This window comes from Pleurodeles waltl, chromosome 1_1 (assembly GCF_031143425.1).
Source record: "Pleurodeles waltl isolate 20211129_DDA chromosome 1_1, aPleWal1.hap1.20221129, whole genome shotgun sequence".
NCBI classification, from domain to species: Eukaryota; Metazoa; Chordata; class Amphibia; order Caudata; family Salamandridae; genus Pleurodeles; species Pleurodeles waltl.
In genome coordinates, this window is record NC_090436.1 from 304031914 (window position 1) to 304047167 (window position 15254).

At 57.5% G+C, this 15254-nt stretch overlaps 10 non-coding genes and 1 pseudogene across 10 annotated transcripts; all 11 read left to right on the forward strand.

Annotated features, from left to right (window-relative positions):
* The first annotated feature begins 279 nt into the window (after nt 1-279).
* On the forward strand, nt 280-443 carry LOC138292812 (U1 spliceosomal RNA). The gene has a single exon (XR_011202812.1). It is a non-coding gene; the product is annotated as a U1 spliceosomal RNA (small nuclear RNA).
* Nucleotides 444-1298: 855 nt separating this feature from the next.
* Nucleotides 1299-1462, forward strand: LOC138292814 (U1 spliceosomal RNA). The gene has a single exon (XR_011202813.1). It is a non-coding gene; the product is annotated as a U1 spliceosomal RNA (small nuclear RNA).
* Nucleotides 1463-2317: 855 nt separating this feature from the next.
* On the forward strand, nt 2318-2481 carry LOC138292824 (U1 spliceosomal RNA). The gene has a single exon (XR_011202814.1). It is a non-coding gene; the product is annotated as a U1 spliceosomal RNA (small nuclear RNA).
* Nucleotides 2482-2991: 510 nt separating this feature from the next.
* LOC138292828 (U1 spliceosomal RNA) lies at nt 2992-3155 on the forward strand. The gene has a single exon (XR_011202815.1). It is a non-coding gene; the product is annotated as a U1 spliceosomal RNA (small nuclear RNA).
* A 510-nt stretch (nt 3156-3665) lies between these two features.
* On the forward strand, nt 3666-3829 carry LOC138292832 (U1 spliceosomal RNA). Its single transcript, XR_011202816.1, has one exon. It is a non-coding gene; the product is annotated as a U1 spliceosomal RNA (small nuclear RNA).
* Nucleotides 3830-4684: 855 nt separating this feature from the next.
* LOC138292836 (U1 spliceosomal RNA) lies at nt 4685-4848 on the forward strand. The gene has a single exon (XR_011202817.1). It is a non-coding gene; the product is annotated as a U1 spliceosomal RNA (small nuclear RNA).
* An 855-nt stretch (nt 4849-5703) lies between these two features.
* LOC138292841 (U1 spliceosomal RNA) lies at nt 5704-5867 on the forward strand. Its single transcript, XR_011202819.1, has one exon. It is a non-coding gene; the product is annotated as a U1 spliceosomal RNA (small nuclear RNA).
* A 510-nt stretch (nt 5868-6377) lies between these two features.
* Nucleotides 6378-6541, forward strand: LOC138292849 (U1 spliceosomal RNA). Its single transcript, XR_011202821.1, has one exon. It is a non-coding gene; the product is annotated as a U1 spliceosomal RNA (small nuclear RNA).
* A 510-nt stretch (nt 6542-7051) lies between these two features.
* Nucleotides 7052-7215, forward strand: LOC138292851 (U1 spliceosomal RNA). The gene has a single exon (XR_011202822.1). It is a non-coding gene; the product is annotated as a U1 spliceosomal RNA (small nuclear RNA).
* Nucleotides 7216-13621: 6406 nt separating this feature from the next.
* On the forward strand, nt 13622-13759 carry LOC138292043 (U1 spliceosomal RNA; annotated as a pseudogene).
* An 855-nt stretch (nt 13760-14614) lies between these two features.
* On the forward strand, nt 14615-14778 carry LOC138292854 (U1 spliceosomal RNA). Its single transcript, XR_011202827.1, has one exon. It is a non-coding gene; the product is annotated as a U1 spliceosomal RNA (small nuclear RNA).
* The last annotated feature ends 476 nt before the right edge of the window (nt 14779-15254 follow it).

Genomic DNA, 15254 nt, shown 5'->3' on the forward strand with positions numbered 1-15254 from the left:
AAATTCTCAGCAATGGAGAGGATCCTGAAAGCAAGGCCCTGATTGGCTCTGCTGGATGGCGTGGTCATGTAAATTTCACTGGCCGGCCGGCCGAGGCTTCTGGGAAGCAGCTTTGGGTAGGCAACGGCTTTGCCCAAAGGGTCTGCGGGGCCTTGGCTGGTCACTTTGCGCCCCCACGCCCATGCTCTGCCCCGCCTCAGGCCTTGCCTCTGTGGATGCCACCCTCGCTCTGCAGGGAGATGCCAAGCGGGCCCCCCTTGCCCTGTCCCCTTCCAACTCATACTTACCTGGCAGGGGAGACACCATGATCACGAAGGTGGTTCTCCCAGGGTGAGGCTCATCCATTGCACTTCGGATGTGCTGACCCCTGCGATGTCCCCAAATGCGGGATACTCGACTGCATAATTTCTGGTAGTGGGGGACTGCGTTCGCGCTTTCCCCTGATCTCTGGTATCAAGAAAGGCAACAAGAAAAACCACTCTGGAGCACCCTTAGCTGTCTCTCCAGCTTCCTTCTGGGTGCTGCAGCAGGCTGGAAATGGGGCTGGGCAAGGGGAAGAGGCATGCAAATTCAGGAGCCTGGGGAGTGCTGGGATAGCTGCCGCCTCCCACTCAGGGGACCTATCCAGAGAGAGGAAAGTAGGCCCTGGCTAGGTGACAGGTCTGTCCCTCTCAGCTAAGCCCCTGGGCTTGTGGACCGGCTGTCAGCCTGTAGTCCTCACCCTTGCCTTCTGGGGCCAAGACTATGGCTGAGGCCACCAGGCCTGGGCCCGGCGAGGGCTCTGCCCGGCGAGGGTTCTGCCGCGTTTGGGAGCGTTCGGGAAGGCGTGAGGGGCTCAGGGCGCGAAACACTGCTCCCCGGCAGGCCTTTTCCCTGGCTTTGGCCAACAAAAGCACTGCCTAGCCCTAGAGTAGGGCTTAGTGGCAGTTCTGTAGGCTCAGAAGCCTCCAACTCTGCTTCTGGGCCTTCTTTCCACCTGGCGAGCCCACCTGTCAGCATGCTGTACTCTACCCTTGCCCAAATTCTCAGCAATGGAGAGGATCCTGAAAGCAAGGCCCTGATTGGCTCTGCTGGATGGCGTGGTCATGTAAATTTCACTGGCCGGCCGGCCGAGGCTTCTGGGAAGCAGCTTTGGGTAGGCAACGGCTTTGCCCAAAGGGTCTGCGGGGCCTTGGCTGGTCACTTTGCGCCCCCACGCCCATGCTCTGCCCCGCCTCAGGCCTTGCCTCTGTGGATGCCACCCTCGCTCTGCAGGGAGATGCCAAGCGGGCCCCCCTTGCCCTGTCCCCTTCCAACTCATACTTACCTGGCAGGGGAGACACCATGATCACGAAGGTGGTTCTCCCAGGGTGAGGCTCATCCATTGCACTTCGGATGTGCTGACCCCTGCGATGTCCCCAAATGCGGGATACTCGACTGCATAATTTCTGGTAGTGGGGGACTGCGTTCGCGCTTTCCCCTGATCTCTGGTATCAAGAAAGGCAACAAGAAAAACCACTCTGGAGCACCCTTAGCTGTCTCTCCAGCTTCCTTCTGGGTGCTGCAGCAGGCTGGAAATGGGGCTGGGCAAGGGGAAGAGGCATGCAAATTCAGGAGCCTGGGGAGTGCTGGGATAGCTGCCGCCTCCCACTCAGGGGACCTATCCAGAGAGAGGAAAGTAGGCCCTGGCTAGGTGACAGGTCTGTCCCTCTCAGCTAAGCCCCTGGGCTTGTGGACCGGCTGTCAGCCTGTAGTCCTCACCCTTGCCTTCTGGGGCCAAGACTTTGGCTGAGGCCACCAGGCCTGGGCCCGGCGAGGGCTCTGCCCGGCGAGGGTTCTGCCGCGTTTGGGAGCGTTCGGGAAGGCGTGAGGGGCTCAGGGCGCGAAACACTGCTCCCCGGCAGGCCTTTTCCCTGGCTTTGGCCAACAAAAGCACTGCCTAGCCCTAGAGTAGGGCTTAGTGGCAGTTCTGTAGGCTCAGAAGCCTCCAACTCTGCTTCTGGGCCTTCTTTCCACCTGGCGAGCCCACCTGTCAGCATGCTGTACTCTACCCTTGCCCAAATTCTCAGCAATGGAGAGGATCCTGAAAGCAAGGCCCTGATTGGCTCTGCTGGATGGCGTGGTCATGTAAATTTCACTGGCCGGCCGGCCGAGGCTTCTGGGAAGCAGCTTTGGGTAGGCAACGGCTTTGCCCAAAGGGTCTGCGGGGCCTTGGCTGGTCACTTTGCGCCCCCACGCCCATGCTCTGCCCCGCCTCAGGCCTTGCCTCTGTGGATGCCACCCTCGCTCTGCAGGGAGATGCCAAGCGGGCCCCCCTTGCCCTGTCCCCTTCCAACTCATACTTACCTGGCAGGGGAGACACCATGATCACGAAGGTGGTTCTCCCAGGGTGAGGCTCATCCATTGCACTTCGGATGTGCTGACCCCTGCGATGTCCCCAAATGCGGGATACTCGACTGCATAATTTCTGGTAGTGGGGGACTGCGTTCGCGCTTTCCCCTGATCTCTGGTATCAAGAAAGGCAACAAGAAAAACCACTCTGGAGCACCCTTAGCTGTCTCTCCAGCTTCCTTCTGGGTGCTGCAGTAGGCTGGAAATGGGGCTGGGCAAGGGGAAGAGGCATGCAAATTCAGGAGCCTGGGGAATGCTGGGAAAGGGCCTCAAAAGCTGCTTCTGGGCCTTCGTTCCACCTGGCGAGCCCACCTGTCAGCATGCTGTACTCTACCCTTGCCCAAATTCTCAGCAATGGAGAGGATCCTGAAAGCAAGGCCCTGATTGGCTCTGCTGGATGGCGTGGTCATGTAAATTTCACTGGCCGGCCGGCCGAGGCTTCTGGGAAGCAGCTTTGGGTAGGCAACGGCTTTGCCCAAAGGGTCTGCGGGGCCTTGGCTGGTCACTTTGCGCCCCCACGCCCATGCTCTGCCCCGCCTCAGGCCTTGCCTCTGTGGATGCCACCCTCGCTCTGCAGGGAGATGCCAAGCGGGCCCCCCTTGCCCTGTCCCCTTCCAACTCATACTTACCTGGCAGGGGAGACACCATGATCACGAAGGTGGTTCTCCCAGGGTGAGGCTCATCCATTGCACTTCGGATGTGCTGACCCCTGCGATGTCCCCAAATGCGGGATACTCGACTGCATAATTTCTGGTAGTGGGGGACTGCGTTCGCGCTTTCCCCTGATCTCTGGTATCAAGAAAGGCAACAAGAAAAACCACTCTGGAGCACCCTTAGCTGTCTCTCCAGCTTCCTTCTGGGTGCTGCAGTAGGCTGGAAATGGGGCTGGGCAAGGGGAAGAGGCATGCAAATTCAGGAGCCTGGGGAATGCTGGGAAAGGGCCTCAAAAGCTGCTTCTGGGCCTTCGTTCCACCTGGCGAGCCCACCTGTCAGCATGCTGTACTCTACCCTTGCCCAAATTCTCAGCAATGGAGAGGATCCTGAAAGCAAGGCCCTGATTGGCTCTGCTGGATGGCGTGGTCATGTAAATTTCACTGGCCGGCCGGCCGAGGCTTCTGGGAAGCAGCTTTGGGTAGGCAACGGCTTTGCCCAAAGGGTCTGCGGGGCCTTGGCTGGTCACTTTGCGCCCCCACGCCCATGCTCTGCCCCGCCTCAGGCCTTGCCTCTGTGGATGCCACCCTCGCTCTGCAGGGAGATGCCAAGCGGGCCCCCCTTGCCCTGTCCCCTTCCAACTCATACTTACCTGGCAGGGGAGACACCATGATCACGAAGGTGGTTCTCCCAGGGTGAGGCTCATCCATTGCACTTCGGATGTGCTGACCCCTGCGATGTCCCCAAATGCGGGATACTCGACTGCATAATTTCTGGTAGTGGGGGACTGCGTTCGCGCTTTCCCCTGATCTCTGGTATCAAGAAAGGCAACAAGAAAAACCACTCTGGAGCACCCTTAGCTGTCTCTCCAGCTTCCTTCTGGGTGCTGCAGCAGGCTGGAAATGGGGCTGGGCAAGGGGAAGAGGCATGCAAATTCAGGAGCCTGGGGAGTGCTGGGATAGCTGCCGCCTCCCACTCAGGGGACCTATCCAGAGAGAGGAAAGTAGGCCCTGGCTAGGTGACAGGTCTGTCCCTCTCAGCTAAGCCCCTGGGCTTGTGGACCGGCTGTCAGCCTGTAGTCCTCACCCTTGCCTTCTGGGGCCAAGACTATGGCTGAGGCCACCAGGCCTGGGCCCGGCGAGGGCTCTGCCCGGCGAGGGTTCTGCCGCGTTTGGGAGCGTTCGGGAAGGCGTGAGGGGCTCAGGGCGCGAAACACTGCTCCCCGGCAGGCCTTTTCCCTGGCTTTGGCCAACAAAAGCACTGCCTAGCCCTAGAGTAGGGCTTAGTGGCAGTTCTGTAGGCTCAGAAGCCTCCAACTCTGCTTCTGGGCCTTCTTTCCACCTGGCGAGCCCACCTGTCAGCATGCTGTACTCTACCCTTGCCCAAATTCTCAGCAATGGAGAGGATCCTGAAAGCAAGGCCCTGATTGGCTCTGCTGGATGGCGTGGTCATGTAAATTTCACTGGCCGGCCGGCCGAGGCTTCTGGGAAGCAGCTTTGGGTAGGCAACGGCTTTGCCCAAAGGGTCTGCGGGGCCTTGGCTGGTCACTTTGCGCCCCCACGCCCATGCTCTGCCCCGCCTCAGGCCTTGCCTCTGTGGATGCCACCCTCGCTCTGCAGGGAGATGCCAAGCGGGCCCCCCTTGCCCTGTCCCCTTCCAACTCATACTTACCTGGCAGGGGAGACACCATGATCACGAAGGTGGTTCTCCCAGGGTGAGGCTCATCCATTGCACTTCGGATGTGCTGACCCCTGCGATGTCCCCAAATGCGGGATACTCGACTGCATAATTTCTGGTAGTGGGGGACTGCGTTCGCGCTTTCCCCTGATCTCTGGTATCAAGAAAGGCAACAAGAAAAACCACTCTGGAGCACCCTTAGCTGTCTCTCCAGCTTCCTTCTGGGTGCTGCAGCAGGCTGGAAATGGGGCTGGGCAAGGGGAAGAGGCATGCAAATTCAGGAGCCTGGGGAGTGCTGGGATAGCTGCCGCCTCCCACTCAGGGGACCTATCCAGAGAGAGGAAAGTAGGCCCTGGCTAGGTGACAGGTCTGTCCCTCTCAGCTAAGCCCCTGGGCTTGTGGACCGGCTGTCAGCCTGTAGTCCTCACCCTTGCCTTCTGGGGCCAAGACTTTGGCTGAGGCCACCAGGCCTGGGCCCGGCGAGGGCTCTGCCCGGCGAGGGTTCTGCCGCGTTTGGGAGCGTTCGGGAAGGCGTGAGGGGCTCAGGGCGCGAAACACTGCTCCCCGGCAGGCCTTTTCCCTGGCTTTGGCCAACAAAAGCACTGCCTAGCCCTAGAGTAGGGCTTAGTGGCAGTTCTGTAGGCTCAGAAGCCTCCAACTCTGCTTCTGGGCCTTCTTTCCACCTGGCGAGCCCACCTGTCAGCATGCTGTACTCTACCCTTGCCCAAATTCTCAGCAATGGAGAGGATCCTGAAAGCAAGGCCCTGATTGGCTCTGCTGGATGGCGTGGTCATGTAAATTTCACTGGCCGGCCGGCCGAGGCTTCTGGGAAGCAGCTTTGGGTAGGCAACGGCTTTGCCCAAAGGGTCTGCGGGGCCTTGGCTGGTCACTTTGCGCCCCCACGCCCATGCTCTGCCCCGCCTCAGGCCTTGCCTCTGTGGATGCCACCCTCGCTCTGCAGGGAGATGCCAAGCGGGCCCCCCTTGCCCTGTCCCCTTCCAACTCATACTTACCTGGCAGGGGAGACACCATGATCACGAAGGTGGTTCTCCCAGGGTGAGGCTCATCCATTGCACTTCGGATGTGCTGACCCCTGCGATGTCCCCAAATGCGGGATACTCGACTGCATAATTTCTGGTAGTGGGGGACTGCGTTCGCGCTTTCCCCTGATCTCTGGTATCAAGAAAGGCAACAAGAAAAACCACTCTGGAGCACCCTTAGCTGTCTCTCCAGCTTCCTTCTGGGTGCTGCAGTAGGCTGGAAATGGGGCTGGGCAAGGGGAAGAGGCATGCAAATTCAGGAGCCTGGGGAATGCTGGGAAAGGGCCTCAAAAGCTGCTTCTGGGCCTTCGTTCCACCTGGCGAGCCCACCTGTCAGCATGCTGTACTCTACCCTTGCCCAAATTCTCAGCAATGGAGAGGATCCTGAAAGCAAGGCCCTGATTGGCTCTGCTGGATGGCGTGGTCATGTAAATTTCACTGGCCGGCCGGCCGAGGCTTCTGGGAAGCAGCTTTGGGTAGGCAACGGCTTTGCCCAAAGGGTCTGCGGGGCCTTGGCTGGTCACTTTGCGCCCCCACGCCCATGCTCTGCCCCGCCTCAGGCCTTGCCTCTGTGGATGCCACCCTCGCTCTGCAGGGAGATGCCAAGCGGGCCCCCCTTGCCCTGTCCCCTTCCAACTCATACTTACCTGGCAGGGGAGACACCATGATCACGAAGGTGGTTCTCCCAGGGTGAGGCTCATCCATTGCACTTCGGATGTGCTGACCCCTGCGATGTCCCCAAATGCGGGATACTCGACTGCATAATTTCTGGTAGTGGGGGACTGCGTTCGCGCTTTCCCCTGATCTCTGGTATCAAGAAAGGCAACAAGAAAAACCACTCTGGAGCACCCTTAGCTGTCTCTCCAGCTTCCTTCTGGGTGCTGCAGTAGGCTGGAAATGGGGCTGGGCAAGGGGAAGAGGCATGCAAATTCAGGAGCCTGGGGAATGCTGGGAAAGGGCCTCAAAAGCTGCTTCTGGGCCTTCGTTCCACCTGGCGAGCCCACCTGTCAGCATGCTGTACTCTACCCTTGCCCAAATTCTCAGCAATGGAGAGGATCCTGAAAGCAAGGCCCTGATTGGCTCTGCTGGATGGCGTGGTCATGTAAATTTCACTGGCCGGCCGGCCGAGGCTTCTGGGAAGCAGCTTTGGGTAGGCAACGGCTTTGCCCAAAGGGTCTGCGGGGCCTTGGCTGGTCACTTTGCGCCCCCACGCCCATGCTCTGCCCCGCCTCAGGCCTTGCCTCTGTGGATGCCACCCTCGCTCTGCAGGGAGATGCCAAGCGGGCCCCCCTTGCCCTGTCCCCTTCCAACTCATACTTACCTGGCAGGGGAGACACCATGATCACGAAGGTGGTTCTCCCAGGGTGAGGCTCATCCATTGCACTTCGGATGTGCTGACCCCTGCGATGTCCCCAAATGCGGGATACTCGACTGCATAATTTCTGGTAGTGGGGGACTGCGTTCGCGCTTTCCCCTGATCTCTGGTATCAAGAAAGGCAACAAGAAAAACCACTCTGGAGCACCCTTAGCTGTCTCTCCAGCTTCCTTCTGGGTGCTGCAGCAGGCTGGAAATGGGGCTGGGCAAGGGGAAGAGGCATGCAAATTCAGGAGCCTGGGGAGTGCTGGGATAGCTGCCGCCTCCCACTCAGGGGACCTATCCAGAGAGAGGAAAGTAGGCCCTGGCTAGGTGACAGGTCTGTCCCTCTCAGCTAAGCCCCTGGGCTTGTGGACCGGCTGTCAGCCTGTAGTCCTCACCCTTGCCTTCTGGGGCCAAGACTATGGCTGAGGCCACCAGGCCTGGGCCCGGCGAGGGCTCTGCCCGGCGAGGGTTCTGCCGCGTTTGGGAGCGTTCAGGAAGGCGTGAGGGGCTCAGGGCGCGAAACACTGCTCCCCGGCAGGCCTTTTCCCTGGCTTTGGCCAACAAAAGCACTGCCTAGCCCTAGAGTAGGGCTTAGTGGCAGTTCTGTAGGCTCAGAAGCCTCCAACTCTGCTTCTGGGCCTTCTTTCCACCTGGCGAGCCCACCTGTCAGCATGCTGTACTCTACCCTTGCCCAAATTCTCAGCAATGGAGAGGATCCTGAAAGCAAGGCCCTGATTGGCTCTGCTGGATGGCGTGGTCATGTAAATTTCACTGGCCGGCCGGCCGAGGCTTCTGGGAAGCAGCTTTGGGTAGGCAACGGCTTTGCCCAAAGGGTCTGCGGGGCCTTGGCTGGTCACTTTGCGCCCCCACGCCCATGCTCTGCCCCGCCTCAGGCCTTGCCTCTGTGGATGCCACCCTCGCTCTGCAGGGAGATGCCAAGCGGGCCCCCCTTGCCCTGTCCCCTTCCAACTCATACTTACCTGGCAGGGGAGACACCGCGATCACCCGTGCCTGCAGTACCTTTAGTGTCCACTAGAGGTCACTGTTCTGCCAAAGAACTACCTGGTGCTATATGCACACAAGGGCACTTTTAAGTGCTATTACTGGAGCTGCATCCTGCTGAAGATACCTGCCTGCTGAAACCTGCCTGCCTGCTGTGGACCTTCACCTGCCTGCTGTGGACTTCGCCTGCCTGCTGGAACCGCCTGCTGTGGACTCTCACCTGCCTGCTGGAGCTGCTTGCCTGCTGGAGACCCTTCCTTGCCTGCTGGAGCTGCCTGGATACTGAGGCCTGCCTGCCTGCCTGCCTGCTGAGGGGAACCCCTGCCTGCCAAGCTTCCCTGCCTGCCTGAAGGGAACCACTGCCAGCCACCAGGAGCAGGCCTGAGGAGTACCTACCTGCTGCAGCTCCCTGAAGGACCCTTCCCAAGGCACGCCGCAACAGCAAGGACAGGATGAGCAGACCGCTGAACCCCTGGTTCCACAACACGGTGAAGATGCAGAGGAAGGTGGAATCGGATGGCTCCACACCAGAGCTGAGCAGAAAGACTTTCACAGAGTTGCTGGTGACCAAGATGGGGTTCACAGCAGCTGAGCTTTGGTGCATAATGTCAGATGCACCCAAAGGCACTTACCTGCTGACGTTCATGTCGGAATCAATCTGCAGGAGATACTGGCAGATGTGCTGGTCAAGACGGGACGAGAAACCCTTCGCCGACTTCCACCTGGAGTGCCAACTCGTGTTGGAGGTGAAGAGGATGACCGTGCACGTCTACAACCCGCATGTCAACATCCAGGACCTGACCACCTTCCTACGCCGACACTGCACAGTGACGAGAGAACCCTCCCGCAACCTGGACAGTGATGGAATATGGGATGGTAAATGGACAGTCATGGTGAAGCTGAAAGAGGACCCGGCCGCCCCGGATGGAATCCATCACCCTCCTTCAAGCTTCTCCCTAGGGCGCGACTCGGGCTACCTCTTCTACCCCGGGCAGCCCAGACTGTGCAACAAGTGTAGTAAACCGGGCCACACCGCTAAAGATTGCACAGTGCAAGTGTGCAAGAACTGCAAAAGAGAAGGACACACAGCCAGGGCATGCAAAGAGGAAGCCCCCTGCAACCTCTGCGGTGCCGTGGGCCACCGTTTCAAAGACTGCCCGCAAAGAGCCAAGTCCTATGCCCAGGCGGCCAAACCTCCTGGGAGAGAGGCACAGGAGGAGGCTGCCGTGGCCAGCCTTCCAGTCCCAGCACCCAGAAAGACCAAGGAAACTGGGAGGAGGAAAGGCCCCAGGCAGGAGCAAGTCAAACCTGACCAAGGCTCCACGCCAGTCCTGGAGCCACAGAGCACAGAAGAAGGAATGCCTGCCATCCCTGAGAGTATGCCAACAGACAACGCTCCCCAACTCGCCTCTGAGAACCAGGAAGAAGAACCCTGGACAAAACAGGAGCGCAGGAAAAGGAGGCACAGTCCCCCACAAGTAACAAAGAAGACCAGGAAGAAACACCTGAGCAACCACAACCCCAACTCCGATCCAGAGGAGTCAGAAGAAGAAGAACAACCAGGGAATGAGGGTCCAGATGACCAACTGGAGCAAGTCACCAGAGTGCTGCAGGAGATGAGGGCGCTAGCCAGCGTCATGGAAGCGTCCCCACCACCATCGCCAGCAATAGCTGAGAAGGAAGAGGCCTCCATGGAGGAGGAAGAGCCAGAGACCAGCCACGTGGGCAAGCCAGCCTCAGAGAAGCACCAAGCAACGGTGGCCAAGACAACAGCCCCCGCGCCGGAGACCTGCCAGGAGCCTGACCAGCCCTGTAAGTAGACTTGTCACTGTGTGATAACAGCTAATTACTCTGACTTGATAGTTAGTATTTGAGCCTAAGTTAAACTCTTAAACACTAATTAAGATGGCTATTTCATTGTTTTCCATAAATGTGAGAAGTATCAGAGACAAGCGCAGATGTGCTAGCACCTTGAACTTTCTTGCCAGCCAGGAATGTGATGTGTACATGATTCAGGAATGCTCCATCCCTTTTTCAGCTTCATACACCCACCTAGAACAGCAGTGGGCATTTGGGCCTTCTTTTTGGTCTGGGGGGAACAGCAGTAGGTCTGTAGGAGTCGCTACCTTAGTCAGAGGGAGGTGCTTCACAGTGGACTCGGTCACCGAGCTGGAAGGCGGCAGGGCTCTTGTCGTTGACGGCTCATGGGCAGGAGAACCGGTTAGACTGATCAATGTGTATGCGCCTTCTGATGTAGGTGAGAGACGGGAGCTGTTCCAGCGCCTCAGACCACAGCTGGTCACCTCCAGAACAATCATGATGGGTGGGGATTTCAACTGTATACTAGAGAGTGGTGGTCGATGTGGGACCAGAGCTAAGGAAGGATGGATAGATGATGGTGCGAAACTCCTAGCGGAGATGGTGGGTGAGGCCTCCCTGACGGACGTCATTGGATCCATGGGGGCGGACGCCAGGAATTTCACCTGGAGCCGCCCTGATGGATCTGTGCGATCCAGGATAGACTTTGTTTTCACCTCTAGATCAGTGAGGATCAGGCAGCACTCCATGGTGACAGTGCATTTCTCTGACCACAGGGCTATCAGGTTTCAGGGGGAACTAACAGGGAAGTTCCTGACAGGTCCGGGCACCTGGAAACTGAATAGCTCTCTGCTGGGGAGAGAGGATGTACAGGAGGAGCTGAGGAGGACTTACAGTGAGTGGCAAGACATGAAAGACACCTTCCAGTCCATAGGGGAATGGTGGGAATGGGTGAAAGGCAGGATTCAGGATTTCTTTAAGAACGTGGGCAGGAAAGCAGCAAGGGGGAGGAAGAGGGAGTTCAGTAGACTGCAGCAACAGCTGCAAGAACTGCACGACCTCCAACTCCGGGGATGGGACGTCATGAACCCTCTGGAGGCAGTCAAGAAAGAGCTGAGCGAGCACTTTCATGAGGAATCCAGGAGGATCATCTTCCGTTCTAAGGTGGAGAACCTGGAAAAGGGGGAGAAATGCAACTCCTTCTTCTTTAAGAAAGTCCACTCTGCGCACACCCCACTGGTTCAACTGCGCAACAGGGAGGGAATTTTGTGTGACACCAAGGAAGACATTAGGAAGGCTGTGACAGATTTCTATGGGGACCTCTACTCAGAGAAGAGGTCAGATGGGGATCAGGCAGAAAGGTTTTTGGCAGGTATCCCGAGAAAGGTCTCCACACCAGCAAGGGAAGTCCTCAACGCACCCCTCACTCTGAAGGAGCTGCACATTGCAGTTAAATCCTTCAAGTCAGGAAAGACGCCAGGCAGTGATGGTCTACCAATTGAATTCTACACTTCACTGTGGGACCTAGTGGGAGCAGACCTTCTGGAGCTGTATGAGGAGATGGAGCAGGAGGGAGTCATGCCCCACACATTAAGGGAAGGAACGATCGCACTCCTGTATAAACATAAGGGGGAGAGATGTGACCTCAAGAACTGGCGTCCCATCTCTCTCCTGAATGTGGACTACAAGATCCTGGCAAAGACAATGGTGAATAGACTCAAGAGCGCTATGGGAGAGTTAGTTCACCCAGACCAGACCTGTGGGGTACCAGGACGCAGAGTGGCGGACAGCCTAGCACTGATCAGGGACACGATCCAATACATCACAGACCGGAATATTCACGCTGCGCTGGTCTGTCTCGATCAGGAAAAGGCCTTCGACCGCGTCTCCCATGAGTTCATGGAGAGGGTACTGCAGGGTTTTGGGCTGGGGGAGCGCTTCTGCAATTATGTTAGAATAATGTATACAGACATTTTCAGTTCAGTCATGGTAAATGGTTGGAAAACAGACCCCTTTCCTATCAGGTCTGGGGTAAGACAAGGCTGCCCGCTCTCGCCCTCTTTGTTTGTTTTGGTTATAGAGCTACTCGCGGAGTACATCAGGAAGAACCCGAACATCAGAGGGATCCCGACACCAGGAGACGCAAAGAAAGAAGTCAAGTGTTCGCTGTACATGGACGACGTCACCCTCTTCTGCACAGATGGGAAATCGGTCCAGTCCCTGCTGGAGGCATGCAAGGACTTTGGCAAAGCATCAGGAGCAAAGATCAACGTGGACAAATCACAGGCAAAGCTCTTTGGCCGCTGGGACCTATGTAACGAGCCTCTCCCTTTCCCCGTTGAGGCAGGACTGGTAAAGATCCTCGGTATCTGGTTTGGGGGACCAGGAGCGGCGGCGAAAAGCTGGAACGAACGCCTGGCCAAAGTCAAGCAGAAACTGGGCTTTTGGAGCTTGAGACACCTGAGCATTGAAGGAAAGGCTCTGGTGCTCAGGAACGACGCACTGCCCGTGCTGCAGTATGTGACACAGGCCTGGCCACTCCTGGCCAACGTAGCACGGGCTGTGAACAGCATGGTTTTCCACTTTGTTTGGCACTCAAAGATGGACAGGGTGAAAAGGACAGTCATGCACAAGGAGCATCGCAAGGGAGGGAAGGCAGTCCCTGACATCCCGACAATCCTCAGAGCCTTCTTTGTGTGTGGCTGCGTCCGAATAACCCTGACGAACGAGAACAAGGACCACTCAGCTTACAGGGTCTTCCGCTTCTTCCTGCTCCCAGTATGGAGAAGACTGGGATGGGATAAGTGGGAGAATGCAACAATGTTCAACTGGGACCTCCCCTGGTACTACAAGGAGATTGAGAAGTTTGTGGTGGAATTTGGGCTGAACTGTGTCACACCAAGCCTATGGAAGCCCAGGACAATCCACAGACTAATCAGGTCCAGGGACACCACAGAACCAGTGAGCGACCTGCCACCTGCGACAGCAACAAGGGTGTGGGAAAATGTATCCTCCCCATCCCTAACCAACAGACACAAAGACATTGCATGGATGGCCGTGAAAGGGGGACTGCCAGTCCGGTCATTCATGCACAGCAGGGGCCTGTGCCCACACAGAGAATGCCCAAGGGGATGCCCTGCAGAGGAAACTACATACCATCTGTTCTGGGCCTGCCCCTTTGCCCAGAGACTGCGGGGAGCCTTAAAACAAGAAATGGAAGCCCACATCCCATACCCAAACATCACTCACCACTCGGTGCTGTATGGGCTGTTTCCAAAGACACACTCAGTGGAGGCCATCCAAGGATGCTGGAGAATCCTCTGCTGCGTAAAGGACATCCTCTTGTATGCCAGGACCCGACTGGTGACCAACGGGGAGGTGGTGAGCAGGGAAGCGTGCCGCCGAATGGTACTCAACCTGCTGAGAGATTACACAGACAAGGACAACAAGGAGGGTGAGAAGGAGGAAGAACTGTAAACCCTAACCCCTCCTTCCCACTGAACTCCCCACACTGCCCCGAGAAACCAAACCCCCTTTACTACTTATTTCATATGTAAACTGACTGTGTGGTTAAAATGTGATTTGAAACAAAGTTGAAGTGGACTGCCCTTCCTAAGGGAAGAGGTACCACTCTTTAAAAACCTATGTATCGCCTACTTAAAGCACTTAATAAAGGTTTTTGAAACTTAAAAAAAAAAAAAAAAAAAAAAAAAAGTGGTTCTCCCAGGGTGAGGCTCATCCATTGCACTTCGGATGTGCTGACCCCTGCGATGTCCCCAAATGCGGGATACTCGACTGCATAATTTCTGGTAGTGGGGGACTGCGTTCGCGCTTTCCCCTGATCTCTGGTATCAAGAAAGGCAACAAGAAAAACCACTCTGGAGCACCCTTAGCTGTCTCTCCAGCTTCCTTCTGGGTGCTGCAGCAGGCTGGAAATGGGGCTGGGCAAGGGGAAGAGGCATGCAAATTCAGGAGCCTGGGGAGTGCTGGGATAGCTGCCGCCTCCCACTCAGGGGACCTATCCAGAGAGAGGAAAGTAGGCCCTGGCTAGGTGACAGGTCTGTCCCTCTCAGCTAAGCCCCTGGGCTTGTGGACCGGCTGTCAGCCTGTAGTCCTCACCCTTGCCTTCTGGGGCCAAGACTATGGCTGAGGCCACCAGGCCTGGGCCCGGCGAGGGCTCTGCCCGGCGAGGGTTCTGCCGCGTTTGGGAGCGTTCGGGAAGGCGTGAGGGGCTCAGGGCGCGAAACACTGCTCCCCGGCAGGCCTTTTCCCTGGCTTTGGCCAACAAAAGCACTGCCTAGCCCTAGAGTAGGGCTTAGTGGCAGTTCTGTAGGCTCAGAAGCCTCCAACTCTGCTTCTGGGCCTTCTTTCCACCTGGCGAGCCCACCTGTCAGCATGCTGTACTCTACCCTTGCCCAAATTCTCAGCAATGGAGAGGATCCTGAAAGCAAGGCCCTGATTGGCTCTGCTGGATGGCGTGGTCATGTAAATTTCACTGGCCGGCCGGCCGAGGCTTCTGGGAAGCAGCTTTGGGTAGGCAACGGCTTTGCCCAAAGGGTCTGCGGGGCCTTGGCTGGTCACTTTGCGCCCCCACGCCCATGCTCTGCCCCGCCTCAGGCCTTGCCTCTGTGGATGCCACCCTCGCTCTGCAGGGAGATGCCAAGCGGGCCCCCCTTGCCCTGTCCCCTTCCAACTCATACTTACCTGGCAGGGGAGACACCATGATCACGAAGGTGGTTCTCCCAGGGTGAGGCTCATCCATTGCACTTCGGATGTGCTGACCCCTGCGATGTCCCCAAATGCGGGATACTCGACTGCATAATTTCTGGTAGTGGGGGACTGCGTTCGCGCTTTCCCCTGATCTCTGGTATCAAGAAAGGCAACAAGAAAAACCACTCTGGAGCACCCTTAGCTGTCTCTCCAGCTTCCTTCTGGGTGCTGCAGTAGGCTGGAAATGGGGCTGGGCAAGGGGAAGAGGCATGCAAATTCAGGAGCCTGGGGAATGCTGGGAAAGGGCCTCAAAAGCTGCTTCTGGGCCTTCGTTCCACCTGGCGAGCCCACCTGTCAGCATGCTGTACTCTACCCTTGCCCAAATTCTCAGCAATGGAGAGGATCCTGAAAGCAAGGCCCTGATTGGCTCTGCTGGATGGCGTGGTCATGTAAATTTCACTGGCCGGCCGGCCGAGGCTTCTGGGAAGCAGCTTTGGGTAGGCAACGGCTTTGCCCAAAGGGTCTGCGGGGCCTTGGCTGGTCACTTTGCGCCCCCACGCCCATGCTCTGCCCCGCCTCAGGCCTTGCCTCTGTGGATGCCACCCTCGCTCTGCAGGGAGATGCCA